The sequence below is a fragment of the Piliocolobus tephrosceles genome, chromosome 4 (assembly GCF_002776525.5).
Source record: "Piliocolobus tephrosceles isolate RC106 chromosome 4, ASM277652v3, whole genome shotgun sequence".
NCBI lineage: Eukaryota > Metazoa > Chordata > Mammalia > Primates > Cercopithecidae > Piliocolobus > Piliocolobus tephrosceles.
The window spans coordinates 128,636,363-128,652,628 of record NC_045437.1 but is presented as its reverse complement, the minus strand read 5'-3'; the positions used below and the strand labels follow the sequence as shown (position 1 = coordinate 128,652,628).

The 16,266-nt window shown below is 38.7% G+C and overlaps 1 long non-coding RNA gene across 1 annotated transcript in view; it reads right to left on the bottom strand.

Annotated features, from left to right (window-relative positions):
* Positions 1 to 14,812, bottom strand: part of LOC111547111 — a 104,186-nt gene extending 89,374 nt beyond the window's left edge. Inside the window, exon 1 of the long non-coding RNA XR_002733030.1 lies at positions 14,736 to 14,812. This is a non-coding gene — a long non-coding RNA (uncharacterized LOC111547111). The remainder of the gene's footprint in view (positions 1 to 14,735) is intronic.
* Positions 14,813 to 16,266: the final 1,454 nt, after the last annotated feature.

The window sequence follows — 16,266 nt, the reverse complement described above, 5'->3', positions numbered from 1 at the left end:
ATAGATAGATAGATAGATAGATAGATAGATAGATAGATAGATAGATAATCAGCATAGGTAAGGATTAATCTGCAATCTATACTTTACAATTCACAGAAACAAATTTAAACATATTCATCAAGCAAAGTGGGGAGTGGGAGAGAAGGATTGATACTGGAATGTGCAGAGTAAGCACTAAATTCAGAAACGGCTTAATCCATGTTCAAACAATATTGTGGGGTTTATCCCTCTTTTCTTTATACCCATCCATCGTTCAGCTGGCTTTCCCTGACTTATGTTAGATGCGCTTTCTTTCAGGCTTTCTCTATGAGGTGGCCCCTGGCAGTCCAAAGTTCCATCCTCACTACCTCAAGTATAAACAGGAATCAGAGTCAAATGATTTTTTAACCATCTCAACAAAAATCTCATGAGTATGTTATCTGCATCATTAGTTCTGGTTTGTATACCTACATGACCATGTCTGAAGTAAGCACACTGTGTGTATGAGGGAGGGAAATGAGAGAGGGTTACAATGCCTTAAATTGTTCAAGTCTGATACTCCTAATGCTAGAGGTGAATTCACACCACCACAAATAAACCAAGTGATTTCTTATGAAGAAAAGGTTTCTTCTCCAATGAAAAAATCACTATTGTATCAAAAGAAGGTCATATAGTTGCCTGGAATCTTCCAAAACAGAGGCCCATTATACTGACAAAGGCAGGTTTAACTCCAGATTACCAGTTCTTATTGTAGAAATCCTAGCACTATTCCAATAATTTCAGTCAAATCTTCTTCAGCAATAGCTACTTAGTAATTAAACTCTAAATTGCTTTCCAGTGAGCTTTCAATACTTTAAACTACTTAGGTCAATATTATAATCTTCATATTGCAGATGAGGAAACTGGAGAATATCCGGGGTTTGTGAATGGCTGTAGGGCAAATAGAATGAGAGGAAAGTATACAAAGCCACATCTACCTAATATAATTACCTTACCAATTTATTGAACTCATTCAGCATTCTCTTAAGTCATAAGTCATAAAGTCCATGTCCTATAAGAGCAAGAAAGATAATATAAATTCATGGAGTGAGCAGGGTAGTGATGAACAAAGTCATGAGTCTGCGTATCTTCTCCAAAGGGGACAGCTTCTACTCAGTACCAAATAGTTGTTATCATGCAAAAATTCAGGCCATATATGCCTGATCTTCTCATTTTTAAAAAAGAGGCTGACTGTCTGATGGTTGTGCGAAATTTCCTAACATTTAAAACTCAAAATCTAATTTATTAAAAAACAAAATGCAACTCTGTGGGCCACAAAGAAAACATTTCTCATACCATCCATATATGGCCTGCTATTTCAAATAGCTCAAGCCTTTGGCTCCCACTCAATGTCAACACTGCAGAATTAAGTATGTTTACTCCACCTTTTTCAACCTACTGTTCTGAGAATGAATAAATTCACAGGAGCATTGTGCTGTTTGTTGGCTAAATGAGCTGCATACATTAATATTGTTCTTGATCATTTTTCTTTGTCCTCCACTTCCTATGCGGCATTGTTATTATATCTCCAAAAACTGTGGAGTAAAGTGGATGAAAAGGCAGATAATATAGAAAAAAATAGAAAGATGATCAGAAAGATTCTATCTAGTAAATATGGAGATAAAAGAGGGCAATAATTTGAAAAAAAAAGTTTCAGAGATAGAATCAAAAGCATTTAAGTCCTTTGGATAGTTAAGATAAAGGAATAGTAGGGTGTATTTGTCTATTTTCACGCTGCTGATAAAGACATAGCTGAGACTGGGTGATTTACAAAAAAAAAAAAAAAAAAAAAAAGAGGTTTAATTGGACTTATGGTTCCACATGGCTGAGGAGGCCTCACAATCATGGTGAAAGGCAAGGAGGAGCAAGTTCCATCTTACGTGGATGGCAGCAGGAAAAAAGAGCTTGTGCAGGAAAATCTCCCCTTATAATAACCATCAGATATCATGAGACTTACTCACTATTATGAGAACAACATGAGAAAGACTTGCCCATATGATTCAATTACCTCCCACCAGGTCTCTGCCACAAAATGTGGGAATTCAAGATGAGATTAGAGTAGGGACACAGCCAAACCATATCATTCTGCCCCAGTCCCTCTGAAATCTCATGTCCTCACATTTAAAAATCAGTCATGCCTTCCCAACAGTACCCCAAAGTCTTAACTCATTTCAGCATTAACTCTAAAGTCCGCAAGTCCAAAGTCTCATCTGAGACAAGGCAAGTCCCTTCTGCCTATGAGCCTGCAAAATCAAAAGCAAGTTAGTTACTTCCTAAGTACAACGGAGGTATAGGCATTGGATAAATACAGCCATTCCAAACCGGAGACATTGGTGAAAACAAAGGGGCTACAGGCCCTGTGCAAGTCTGAAATCCAGTGTGACAGTTAAATCTTAAAGATCCAAAATGATCTCCTTTGACTCCATGTCTCATATCCACATCACAGTGATGCAAGAGGTGGGTTCCCATGGTCATGAGCAGCTCCCTGTGGCTTTGCAGGGTATGGCCCCCCTCCTGGCTGCTTTCATGGCTGGCATTGAGGTCTGTGGCTTTTCCAGGAGCAGAACGCAAGCTGTCAGTGGATCTACCATTCTGGTGTCTGGAGGACTGTGGCCCTCTTCTCACAGCTGCACTAGACAGTGCCCCAGTAGGGACTCTGTGTTGGGGCTCCCCCCCCCCCAAATTTTCCTCCCACACTGCCCTCACAGAGGTTCTCCACAGGGCCCTGCCCCTGCAGCAAACTTCTACCTGGGCATCCATGCATTTCCGTATTGCCCAGTCTTGGGTATGTCTTTATCAGGTGAAATCTAGATGTAGGTTACCAAACCCCATTTCTTGACTTCTGTGCACTCACAGGCTCAACAAACACATGGAAGCTGCCAAAGTTTAGAGCTTCCACCCTCTGAAGCAACAGCCTAAGCTGTATCTTGGCCCCTTTTAGTCATGGCTGGAATGACTGGGATGCAGGACACCAAGTCCCTAGAATGCACACAGCATGGGGACCCTGGGCTGGGTCAGGAAACCATTTTCTCCTAGGCCTCCAGGCTTGTGATGGGAGGCCTGCTGTGAAGACCTCTGACATGCCCTGGGGACATTTTCCCCATTGTTTTGGAGATTAACATTCTGCTCCTCATTATTTATGTAAATTTCTGCAGCCAGCTTGACTTTCTTCTCAGAAAATGGAATTTTCTTTTCTATCACATTGTCAGGCTGCAAATTTTCTGAACGTTTATGTTCTGATTCCCTTACAAAACTGAATGTCACCTCTTGAATGCTTTGCTGCTTAGAAAGTTCTTCCACTAGATATCGTAAATCATCTCACTCAAGTTCAAAGTTCCAGAAATCTCTAGGGCAGGGGGAAAATGTCACCAGTCTCTGCTAAAATATTACAAGAGTCACCTTTGCTCCAGTTCCCGACAACTTCCTCATTTCCATCTGTGACCACCTCAGCCTGGACTTTATTTTCCAAATCGCTATCAGCATTTTGGGCAAAGCCATTCAATAAGTATCTAGGAGGTTCCAAACTTTCCCATACCATCCTGTCTTTCTGAGTCCTCCAAACTGCTCCAACCCCTGCCTGTTACCCAGTTCCAAAGTCACTTCCACATTTTTGAGTATCTTTTCAGCAGCACCCCATTCTACTGGTACCTGTTTGGAGGAAGGGAGGCAAGATGGTGCACTTCCGGGTTCTTCTTCACCACCAACTCTTCCTGCGCGGGAAAATGCAGCCGGCGCCTGGGAAGGTGCAGATCAACTGGGCATGCGCCAGGTGACGACAATCCGAAGAGACCAAGATTTACCTGGTCGCACTTGCGGAATGCCCGACATGCCCGTGACCCGCCTATTGCCCTCCCACCCCTTGAAAAGCCGCTCTCAGCCAGTGAGCCACCGGCCTTCTCACAGCCCCATGTCTGTCGGGATGTCCGGACTGTGGGAGCTCCGTCGGAGAGCCCCGCTGCACTGGGGGGACTCTGCCTGCCTCCTTCGCGGGAGGGCGACAGACTTCTCCCCCACACCTTAGGTTACCAAAATAAACTTGCAGTTTTGTTCCTACACTTGCCTACCCGCTGGTTCTTTTGCGCCCGCTGGGCTGGTCTTAGAAAAAACAAATCAGTACCAATTTACTGTATTAGTCCATTTTCATGCTGCTGATAAAGACTGGGCAATTTACAAAACAAAAAGGTTTAATTGGTCTTATGGTCCCACATAGCTGGGGAAGCCTCACAATCATGGTGGAAGGCAAGAAGGAGCAAGTCACAGCTTACGTGGATGGTGGCAGGCAAAGAGAGCTGGTGCAGGAAAACTCCTCCTAATAATAACCTTCAGATTTGTGAGACTCACCCACTCTCATGAGGAGAGCGTGGGAAAGATCTGCCCTAATGATTCAATTATCTCTTACTGGGTCCCTGTCACAACACAGGGAATTCAAGATGAGATTTGGGTAGGGACACAGCGAAACCATATCACAGAGATTTCTCTGATTTTTACTTCATAAAAATATTAAGGTCAGGAAGGCTTGTTCAAATCCCTGATTGATGATAGAGCTGTACCTAAAACAACCCAGACATTGTTGTGACTTCCAGCTATCAGTTGTCTATCTCTTTCAAATTCCCAGAGATCCTCAGGTTCTCTCTCTTTTAGTCTCTCTCTCTCTCTCTCTCTCACTCTTTCTCTCTCTCTCTGAATATGTGTGTGTGTATTGCACAGGGAGGTGACAAACTGATAGAGACATGCTGCTTATATTTGTGCTTGATCATATGAAAATATTAAAATGTGGAAAGGAAGATTGATGTTGAGCATAAAACATAAGTAAAACAAAAGCAAAAAGAACAGATATCATTCTTTCAGTAATAAAACTCATTGTTCTTCTAAACATTCCCAAAGTACTTTAAGGAAAGATCTGAATGCCTGTCTATCAGTCTACCTTTCTATCTCTCTACATCCCTCCCTTTCTTTGATCACCTAAAAGACAGGAACATGCCTATAGTATTTTCTCAAATAATTTATCTTTCATTTCTTTCATTTGAGTAGGAAGGTTTTGCCTACCACTTGGTTTCAATTTCCCTACATTTTCTCCCACACATCACTTTTGTCACAGTCATATTAGCCTTGCTCATTTTGGTCATTGAACATGTCAAATTATTTTTCACTTGCTCTTTTCACTGCCTGAAATGTTCTTTCCCCAAATTTTCACAGGCCTGACTATTTCTCCCTTTTCAGACACCAGCTCAAATGCCTATTACTATACAATCTGAAGTAAGTCCAGTCAAAGATTCTGTCCCTAACATTATCTTAAAACAATCATCCTATAGATTTGTTTATTGCTTTTGTTGTTTGTCTCTTCCACAGATGGAAAGCTCTATTTGAAAAGCTCTTATCTGTCAATGGCACCATAGCATCCCCAAATCTAGAAGAATGACTGACACATTGGTGATGCAAAGGTCTTGGAGGAGCCACATCTTTACATCTTCCCCATAAGTGTTTGAGAAACAAAGAGAGGGAAATAAAAGAGAAAAAAAGGAGTGGCAGATGAAGGTCAAATTATTGTCTGCATTACTGGCTGTAGGGTAGCAGGAGAAACAAATAGGTCAACTAACTAACACAAGAATTAGGCAGACTCTCTCTCCCTCTCTTAGTCAATACCAGCTGGGTCAGGCCTGATGCAGAAAAATATGCTGCCAGAGGATAAAACGAGAATTTGTGACTCACAATGAAAAAAAAAAGGAGCTACACTGAGACTGACCAGTTTATTCTTCTGGTATCAGATAAGATCACTCTGCTGTCCTGGAAGGTCAGTATGTCAAGAGGCAGAGAGAAGCCAATAGGTACATTACCTGACCTCCTTTCACCTGGAAAGAAGTGTCTCAAGAGAGAAAGCAGTGATAGCTCCTAAGCATTAATAAATAAATATTATTTAAATAACTTTTTCGTGAACTCATTATAAATGACAAAGTGGAGATGCCGCGGCTTTAATAGCGATTTTCCCCCATATTTAAAGCAGGTGTCCTGTTTTCTAGTCCAGTATTTTCGTACAACACTGCAATAAAGTATTTCTGAATTTGAAACATATGGGTGGTCAGCAAAGGCCACAGGAACTAATAATGAGGCATGAATGAAAGAAAAAAGATATGTCCTGAAATTGCAACAGAGGACATGAGACCAGTGTTTACATTCCAAGCACCCATCAACTTAGGATCTAAGAGTCGGTTTCCTCCGCTCATTGGCTGCTCATTTTCAGTGAGTCTCCATTACTAAAAGAAGACAAATAAACCATCGGCGGAAACTAATCTATCCACATTCAATTAAACTGCGAAGCACTTACTTTTTTTCCCCAAGAGAGTGCAATGAGTCCCCTTTGAAAATTTATTCCTGCTCCAGGAGAACAGCAGAACCACTGAAAATGGATGTTGAAAGCAAAAATGTTTTGAAGAAAGTCTCCTCACCCTTTCTTATCCATCTGGCGTTTCAGTTTTCCCTTTTTAGGCCCAACTTTCCCTTGTTTGGTCCCCAATGCCTCCCTAAGATAATTCCCTGTATATCACTGTTTTTCTAGTAGTAACTTTCTTCTTACTGTTCACGGAGGCACATAGGCTAAGATCTAAGAGTTAATAGCATCAGAAGGGTACACTAGAAGTCACCCTGGCTTTGGAGGACAAAGTTCTGATTTCTAGCTCTTCTTTTTGTAACTGGGAAACCTTGTTTCACTCTCTGGGCTTCAAGGCCGTTATTTTTAATCTGAAGTACTGGATTTCAGATAGCAATAGAACACTTGAAGCTTTATTTTACCAAACTCTTAAATAAAAAGCAATAAACATTTGCAACTTCTCTGGTTAAAGTAGAAAGATGTGGTGGGGGAAAGGGTAAACACCAAAGGAACTCCTTCTCAGGCCCTTAGATGTACAGGGAACAAGCCACCGAACTAAACAATCTCTGATATTCTTTGCATTTCTAATAACTCTGATTCTTTTCAATGAAGCATGGTCTATAGCCATCAGATAGATCTAAGTTTGAATTCAAGTGTCTGTGTGACCGTTGGAAATTTATTTAACCTCTCTATCCAGATGTTTCCTCTTTTGCAAACGGAGGGAAGTTAAAAATATAATACTCTGTTTTTCAAATAAATGTTGACACAAAACTTTTTCTGAGACTTTCTTGTCTCAACAATATCTTAGCATTTTTTTCTGTATAAATCTTCCTTATCTTTGTAACTGGTCCAAACTATTCCAGAGCATTAATAAAACATAATTAACCTTTGCCTTTCCATTGAACTTTAGAATTTTACCATATTTTTTCTATTGTAAATAATCTTGCAATGAATATCAATATGTATATCTTCTTCCAGATGTAAAAGATATCTGGGTTATGAAGCTAAAGAGGAATCAGATATTCAATGTTTTTCATTATAGTAGATAACACCTAATTACTGTCCAAGGTTAATTTGCCAATTTATAATCCTAGAAATCTTAAATTAGAATACCCATTTTTTTTGCTACAGTACTGCCAATATTTGAATTCAGCATACTTTTAAATTTGGGAAATCTTAGAAATGTGGAAATTTTGTCATATTACTATGTTTCTAAACTAGTGCAGAACCTAATACATCTACTAGGTGCTTAATAAATACTTATTAACTCTGCCATATATGTGAGTTTGCCAAAAAATAGACATGATAATAATAAAGTATTATATAATCACATTTAATAAATTATAGGTTAATGATAATAATAGGAAAGTTTAGAATCCACGTTGACTATAAGTTTCATATTGCAATGAGTACTGACTTTGAATTTCTACAAATCTGAATTTGCATCTCAGTTTTCTCCTCCCCGCCACCATTAACTATATTACTAATGGAATTTTACTTTGCCACACTAGGCATTAGTTTCTGATTTGTAGAGTGAGGGTTGCATAGCCTGTTTTTCAGGATGTTCTATGATTCACATATCGTGAGCATAAGATACCTAACTTAGCCCTTAATAGTTACTAGGAATTACTGGTTGACTCTATACACTATCTTAGCTTGGTGATCCAAGCTAGAAGTTTTATACATGTTATTCTTTAATTCTTCCCAAAGCTCCATGTGTTAGACAGCAATATAATTTTCTATTTGAGAATTGGGACTCAAACTCAGTTTTTTCAGACTTCTAGAATATACAACTTTAAAAGAGCTACATCTCTAATAGTAAAATAATCATACTTGATCCATTGCCCCCTGTAGCATTGAAGAAGACCAGATCTATGGCAGCTGTTTAGTGACCTTTTGGAAAACTTGCAAATTCTGATTGCAGGATGAATTTGAGTTCTGGAGTTTTAACAAGAACAGGCAAAATGCCAGCATTTGTGGTTGGGCATGATGGCTCATGCCTGTAATCCCAACATTATGGGAGACTGAGGCAGGCAGATCACCTGAGGTCAGGAGTTCAAGATTAGCATGGGCAACATGGCGAAACCCAGTCTCTATTAAAAACACAAATATCAGCTGGGGGTGGTGGTACATGCCTGTAATCCCAGCTCGTGGGGTTGAGGAACGAGAATGGCTTGAACCCCAGAAGTGCAGGTCGAAGTGAGCCAAGATTAGGCCTCTGCACTCCAACCTGGACAACATGATGAGATTCTGTTTCAAGAAACAAAAACAAAATTTTAGTATTTGCTTATCCATTGTTGGAGGGGGGAAAAAACACAACACCTAGAATGACTTCTGAGTTAAGAGATGGATAAAACAATTTGAGTGTAATTTACTCAATTATTTTTAATTCCACATAAGACACTGACCATTTGGCATTTGGCAAGAGAAGAAAAATTTATTCACATAACTCTTGGGAAATGTTAGGAATCTGAAGAACATTACAAACAATGAAGCCAGTATTCTACATAGATGAAATAATATACGTGCTAACTCAGTTTCTCACCCTGGATCCTACCAAGCAACTGACACCAATTGTCTTACTACCAAAATTGCTGCAGTGATTTTCAAGTGGTGTTCATCATGGAACTAGTCCTTTCACAGACAAGTACTGAAGCAACAATAAAGTTGAAGCTGAGAGCAAAAACAAAAACAAAAACAAAAACAAAACCACTCAAGCAAACAAACATGTCTCCAGTGCATACCCATCTTTAGTGGGGATCCTGACTCTCATCTATATGAACCTCAAATCTCCTTAAATATTATGTAGAGCTTATCTCTCTCATCCCTATTTTACTACTTATCATTTGATTGTATTCATACCCTCAAATGAGGAAAACAAGTCTTATAGTCAATTATTTATTCAGCTTACACACATCCCATCATTTCCAACTTTTGCAAAGTTAATTTGTTTCATCCTTTCCTTCCATTTCACTTTACCCACCATTCTCTAGGGTGTCATTATCTCACAACTGGATAGTCAACATTAGTGTGTCATCAGACTTTATTTTAGTCTTCTCTTTTTGTAGAATATTCTATTCATCCAAATGAAATTCCCGGGATATATCATAATGTATATATTGTTACAAAGATCCTAAAACACCCTGCTGACTGCAATAAACAATCCTATTTACTTTCAAGTTCCTTTATTTTAGGACATAATTGGCCATCTTTGTTCTCATATAAATCCTCAAAATGAGTGTAGCTTTCCTGTTTTCACTCCACACTCTTTTTTATTTTATTCCCATTTTTTGTAAGTCCAGAGCATCCCCTCATATAAAATATAAAAAGAAATAACCCTCAAGCTTTGTACTGAGGAGAGCGTGGGAAGAAAATACATAGGGAAGTTACAAAGTTCTTAACTTCGGATTAGTGCTGCAATAAACATGGGAGTGCAGATACCTCTTCAATATACTGATTGCCCTTTTTTTGGGTGTATACGTAGCAGTGGGATTGCTGACTCACATGGTGGCTTCATTTATCATTTATTGAGGAGCTTCTAAACTATTTTCCATAGTGGTTGTACTAATTTACATTCCCACTAATAGTGAATGAGGATTCCCTTTTCTACACATCCTTGCCAACATTTGCTATTGCTCATGTTTTGGACAAAAGTTGTTTTAACTGGAGTGAGATGATACCTTATTGTAGTTTTGATTTTCATTTATCTGATGATCAGTGATGTCAAGCACCTTTTCCTATACCTGTTTGCCATTTGTATGTTTCCTTTTGAGAAATGTCTATTCAGGTATTTTACCTGTCTTTAACTCATAAGCTAAATTTTTTCCTGTAGAGTTGTTTGAGCTCTTTATATATTCTGGCTATCAATTCCTTGTTAGATGGATAGTTTGCAGATATTTTCTCCCATTCTGTGGGTTGTCTCTTCGCTTTGTTGATTGCTTCTTTTGCTGAGCAGAGCTTTTTAATTTGATATGATTCTATCTGTCCATTTTTGCTTTGGTTGCCTGTGCTTGTGGCGTATTACTCAAGAAATATTTTCCCAAAGCAATGTCCTGGGAAACTTTCCAAATGTTTCCTTTTTGTAGTTTCAGTCTGAGGTCTTAGATTTAAGTCTTTAATCCATTTCCAGTTTATTTCATATATGGCAAGACATAGGCATCTAGTTTCATTCTTCTGCATGTGGATATCATTTTCCCAGCACCATTTGTTGAAGAGACTGTCCTTTCTCCAATATCTGAATAGACATTTCTCAAAATAAGACATACAAATGGCAAAGAGGTATATGAGAAAGTGTTTAACTTCATTGATATAATAATCTGGGAAATGCAAATCAGAATTACAGTGTGGTGTCATCTCACTACAGTTAAAATGGCTTTTATCCAAAAGACTGACAATAACACATGCTGGTGAGGATATGGAGAAAAGGGAACCCTTGTACACTGTCAATGAAAATGTAAGTTAGTAAAACTACTATGTAGAACAGTTTTGAGGTTCCTCAAAAAACTAAAAAGAGCAACCATACGATCCAGCAATCCCACTGCTGGGTATATACCCAAAAGAAAGGAAATCAGTATATTGAAGAGATATCTGCACTCCCATATTCATTGCGGCTCTGTTCAGCCAAGATTTGGAACAGCCAAGATTTGGACGCAACCTAAGTGTCCATCAACAAATGAATGGATAAAGAAAATGTGACACATGTACACAATGGTGCACTATTCATCCATAAAATACATGAGATACTGTTATTTACAAAAACATGGATGGAACTTCTGACAATTATGTTAACTTAAGCCAGGCACAAAAAGACAAACTTCACGTGTTCTTGCTGATTTGCGGGAACTAACAACTAAAACAATTGAACCCATGGAGATAGAGAGAAGCTGATGGTTACCAGAGGCTACGAAAGCTAGTTGGAGGTTTGGAGGGAAAGTGAGGATGGTTGGTGGGTACAAAAAGTAGTTATATAGAATTAATATGATCTAGTATTTGCAAGCACAACAGTCAATAATAATAATTTAATTGTGAATTTCAAAATAATGAAAAGAGTATAACTGGATGATTTGTAACACAAAATATAAATGCTTGAGGTGATGAATGCCACATTTACCCTGATACGATTGTTACACATTGCATAACTGTATCAAAATATCTCATTTACTCCATAAATACATACAGCTCCTATGAACCCATAAAAACTGAAAATAGAAATTTTTACAAAAAGAAAGAAAAAAATGCTTATCTTGGGGAAAATGGGAGTATAGATAACATTTTATCTCATTTTTCTTCTTTACTGTTTACAGTTTTTAGTGGGAAAGCATTTCTTTCATAGCACAGAAAAGCAAAGATAGCCATTTTCTTACTTTGCTATCTACTCTCTTCCATCGTAGTGATGGAATTTTAAAAAATACTTGAACATGTTGCTGCACAGAATAAATAACCATGTTTCCCCATCTGCTTTACAGTTAGATATGGCCATGTGACTTAGTTATGGCCAATAAGATGTAAAGGGAAACATTATATACAATTTTGAGAAAGTTGGATCATTTGGAACTAAAATTGACTGGAAAAAAACGGGACCTTTTTCTTCTATCTTCCATCTTTCCTTTTCATGCAATGATATTTTAGAATTCCCACAACCATCTTGGATCATGAAGTGAACTTGAAAATAGAAGCACTAAAGAGAGTGATGGAGCGGAATGACATGAGCCTGGGGCCCTGAATCACAGAGTGGAGCCTTCTTACTTGCTTCGGCTTATCTACCTCCAGACTTCTCTTTCTCCAGAGATGGAAAAAAAAGTTGACTTTGTTTAGGTGATCTTTGCTGTAGTTATTACTTGTTGTACACACAGAGAAACCTAAACCTAACTAATGCAGGGAGGTAAAAAATAAATAATCATAATGTTGTTAATAATTTAAAGTAATACAATTTACAAACACATAAATCAGCACACAAATGATTTACATAAGTTATTTGTAAGAATAAAAAGCTAATTATTCAGTCCTGGGATTCCTAGATTCCAATAGCAATCCACCTTTCACATCTGTATGAATTTACTGCACCTATTGAATCTCAGTATCTTATTCAATGTAATAGGGTGTGCAGTCCCCACATTGATCTCTATCTCCTGGTCTTCATTCTCTTGTGTATTCCTCCCCTTGAGTATAGATTGAAATTATTGTCTCTATTCTGTTCTAATTTATATCTACATTTGTATATGCAGAGAAGCCAAAACCTAAGAAATGAGCTTTAGCTTGGTTTAGGAATATACAACAAGCAACAACTACAGCAACAATCACCTAAACAAGCTCAACTTTTGATATTGGGTTACAAAAGACCATCGTTTCCATCTTGCACTTGCTTACTCTTTGTCTCTCGCTCTTTTTCTCTTTCCCTCCCTCCCTCATTCTCCTTCGCTCCGTGTTGCCATGAGGAAGCCAGCTGCTATATCCTGAGCAGCCCTGTGGAGAAGCCCATACTTCATGGCTGAGATCTGAAGCTGTCAGTTCAGCAGCCAGTAAAAAAACTGAAGCCTAATAATCATGTGCGTGACTTTAGTGGATCCTTTGGACTCACTTAAGTCTTGATATGTCTGCAGCTCTCACTCACAGCTTATGTGAAACTTCATTAAAGACTCTGAGTCACAGAAATCCAGGCAAACCACTTCCAAATTTCTGACCACAGAAAGTGTGAGAAAATAAATCTTGGTTGTTTTCAGCCATTAAGCTTTGGAGTAATTTGTTATTCAGCAAAAATTGTACTACATAGAGGTGTATCTCCTAATAGGTATTTATTTTAATAACACAGCTTGAACCCAGGTATTCAAAGCTGCAGTGAGCCAAGATTGTATCATTGCACTCCAGACTGGATGAGAGAATGAGATCCTCCCTCTTAAAAATACATGTATAAAAAGAAAAAGAAACAAAAATGTTTTTATTAAAAATAATTTACAGAAAATTATTTCTGGGAATTTTATCTCCTATTTGCAGAGCATACTCCTCTTTCCACTTTAATTTCTAGATAAAGATAAAGAGAATGTCTTGTTTATCTTTTTTATAAGCCTTGTGTTAGTGTATCATGGTCTTAATATAGAGTAGGCATAACAAAAGTTGCTTCACTATGGGCCATGCTTTAGGTCAGAGTTTTTAACCTCAGCACTACTGACATTTTAGGCCAGAAAACTTGCTAATTATTTTGTTGTAGGAGAGTTGCATGGTGCATTGTAGGATATTTAGCAGCAATGCTGGCATCTACACACTAGATATCAACACCATCCCTCCCTCCAAGGTCTGACAATCAAAATAGTCTCCAGAAGTTGTCAAATGTTTCCAAGAGGAGCAGACAAAATTGTACCTGTTTAATGTTTTAGTGTTCTGGACTATGGGCAAAAAGAGGGATTTTATTTGGAAGCAAAAATTTGAACAGGGTTGAGTGATGTTCTTGGCACATGGCACATCCTTTCTGCTGAACCCGTTAATATCAGCCAGAGATGGACTATAACCTCCACATAGTTAGCACTCACTGATACTTCTGTGATTATGCCATAGCTCCCACTCACTCTTTGAGGCAATCAATCATTGCTGATCATGGTCCTAGACAGTATGTGTGTGTGTGTGTGTGTGTTTTCCCAGGGTCTCACAAAACTTTCTAATCGTTTGGGACCTGTTTCTAGGTTACAGTAGCGGAGTCAGATTTATCTGTTTTTATTTTCTTTCACATGTATTCTTTCTAATATAAGCTTCTCCTTTTGGGGCTTAGCCATTTGAGTTCTGAGTTAACAAGCTTGTAAAAGCCAAAACCTTGTGCTTTCATGCTTAAATTCTCTCCAAAAAGTTTAAAGAAGTTTGTTTTTATTTCTACTTCTGTTCTGTGCATATAATTGATCACTCTGATCTATTTTAATGTGAATAGCAATGTAAAATAAGTGGTAGTAGTTGATAGGGAAATAAATGCCCCGTAGTTAGTATATCAAAATATTCCCTCACTCCAAATTTAAATAGATTAGTTCAAAAGTATTGGAAAAAAATATAATATTTCAGTGTTACATGTCTGTGAAACCTGGGTCACATTATTATGAAGCCATGACTCATAAGATTTAGTCTCTAAGGATGGTTGCTATTTGCAGCACGATTTACAACGGGAAATTAATGAAAAGGAGATTGTATTCTTTTATTTGTTACGGAGGCCACTACAGATGGTCCAAATCATTAACTGCCTCAAATTTTCTAATATATCCTTTTAATTTTCAAGCATGGAGAGAGATATATATCCTGTCCTCAATTTAGCTTAATAACTTCTTGTCCTTTTCCCCTCATTCTTTCTTATAGAATTTTTAAGAACAAAAGGGCTTACCTCCAAAAAGGGACAACATTTTCCTATATGTTGTGAAGAAAAAGAAACAGCTTCAGCGAGATTGCCATCCTCTTTCAGTCCAGGTTGAAGGGAAAGGCTCAGCACATAAAAGCACTAGCAATCTGTGCTGAGTGCTGAGAGAACACCAGTAAGGAAGTTCTCCATCTGTGTAACGGGAGGAGGGAAATGGGTGGGCCAGGAAAGCATATATGGAGGACGTGGGGTCTTGAAAATGAAAAATGTGCCAGAAGGAGAAAAAAGGAGCTGCAGAAGTGTGATCTCGCACTTCTCTCTTCTCAATCTCTCTCTCTCTTCCTCACTCTCTCTCTCTCTCTCTGAGACAGGATCTTACTCTGTCACCCAGGCTGGAGTACAGTGGCATGATCATAGTTCACTGCAGCCTTGAACTTCTGGGCTCAAGTGATCCTCCTACCTCTCCCTTCTGAGTAGCTGGGACTACAGCTCCACACTACCACAGCGGGGTGATATTTATTTATATTTTTCCTGTAGAGATGGAGTCTCACTATGTTACCCTAGCTGGACTCTAACTCTTGGCCTCAAGCGATCCTGCTGCCTTGGCCTTCCAAAGTACAGACTATAGGTATGAGCCACTACACTCAACTTTTTGCTTCTCTTCACTCTTCTAAGCCTTACTTATCTCTCGTGCAACTATTATTTATTACAACTTGTGTTTGCGTGTGGTGTCTGAGTGTACATGGTCTCTTTCCTTATATTACACATTTCTTGAGGGTAAAATTATGTATTATATTTACTTATTATTCCTGAGAGAGCAATTTAGTAGATTGTAGATACTTGACAAAGGCTATATTTGCCTGTTGCTGAACCTAATTCCTTTATGTAAAATGTGAATCACTTGTGTCTACATAGAGGCCTTCAAAATCTTCAGCCCATAGAAGGAAAGCACAGTAACTATAACTCACAAGACACTTCTGAACTCATGTGGAGCTTGGAATAGAAGTCTGGAGGAGGGAAATTCCACAAAAGATCACAGATGTATTATTTGCAGATTAGTCAACATATGGCATGTTTAACTGCAGCTCTGAAAAAAACAAGACTAAAACTGATGGTTCATTTTTAAAGTAACAAGGTATTGAGGCTTCTGAATATCATTTGAAAATGCCAGTGTTGGCCCGGTGCAGTGGCTTACACCTGTAATTCCAGCACTTTGGGAGGCCAAGGTGGGTAGATCTCTTGAGGCCAGAAGTTCGAGACCAGCCTGGCAAACATGGTGAAACCTTCTCTCCACTAAAAATACAAAAATTAGCTGGGCGTGGTGGTGGGTGCCTGTAATCCCAGCTACTTGGGAGGCTGAGGCAGGAGAATCTCTTGAACCTGGGAGGCGGGGGCTGCAGTGAGCCGAGATGATACCACTGCACTCCTTCCTGGACCACAAGAGTGAAACTCTGTCTCAAAAAAAACAGAAAAGAAAAAAGAAAGAGAAGGGAAGGGAAGGGAAGGGAAGGGAAGGGAAGGGGAGAGAAGAGAAGGAGGGAGGGAGGGAGGGAGGGAG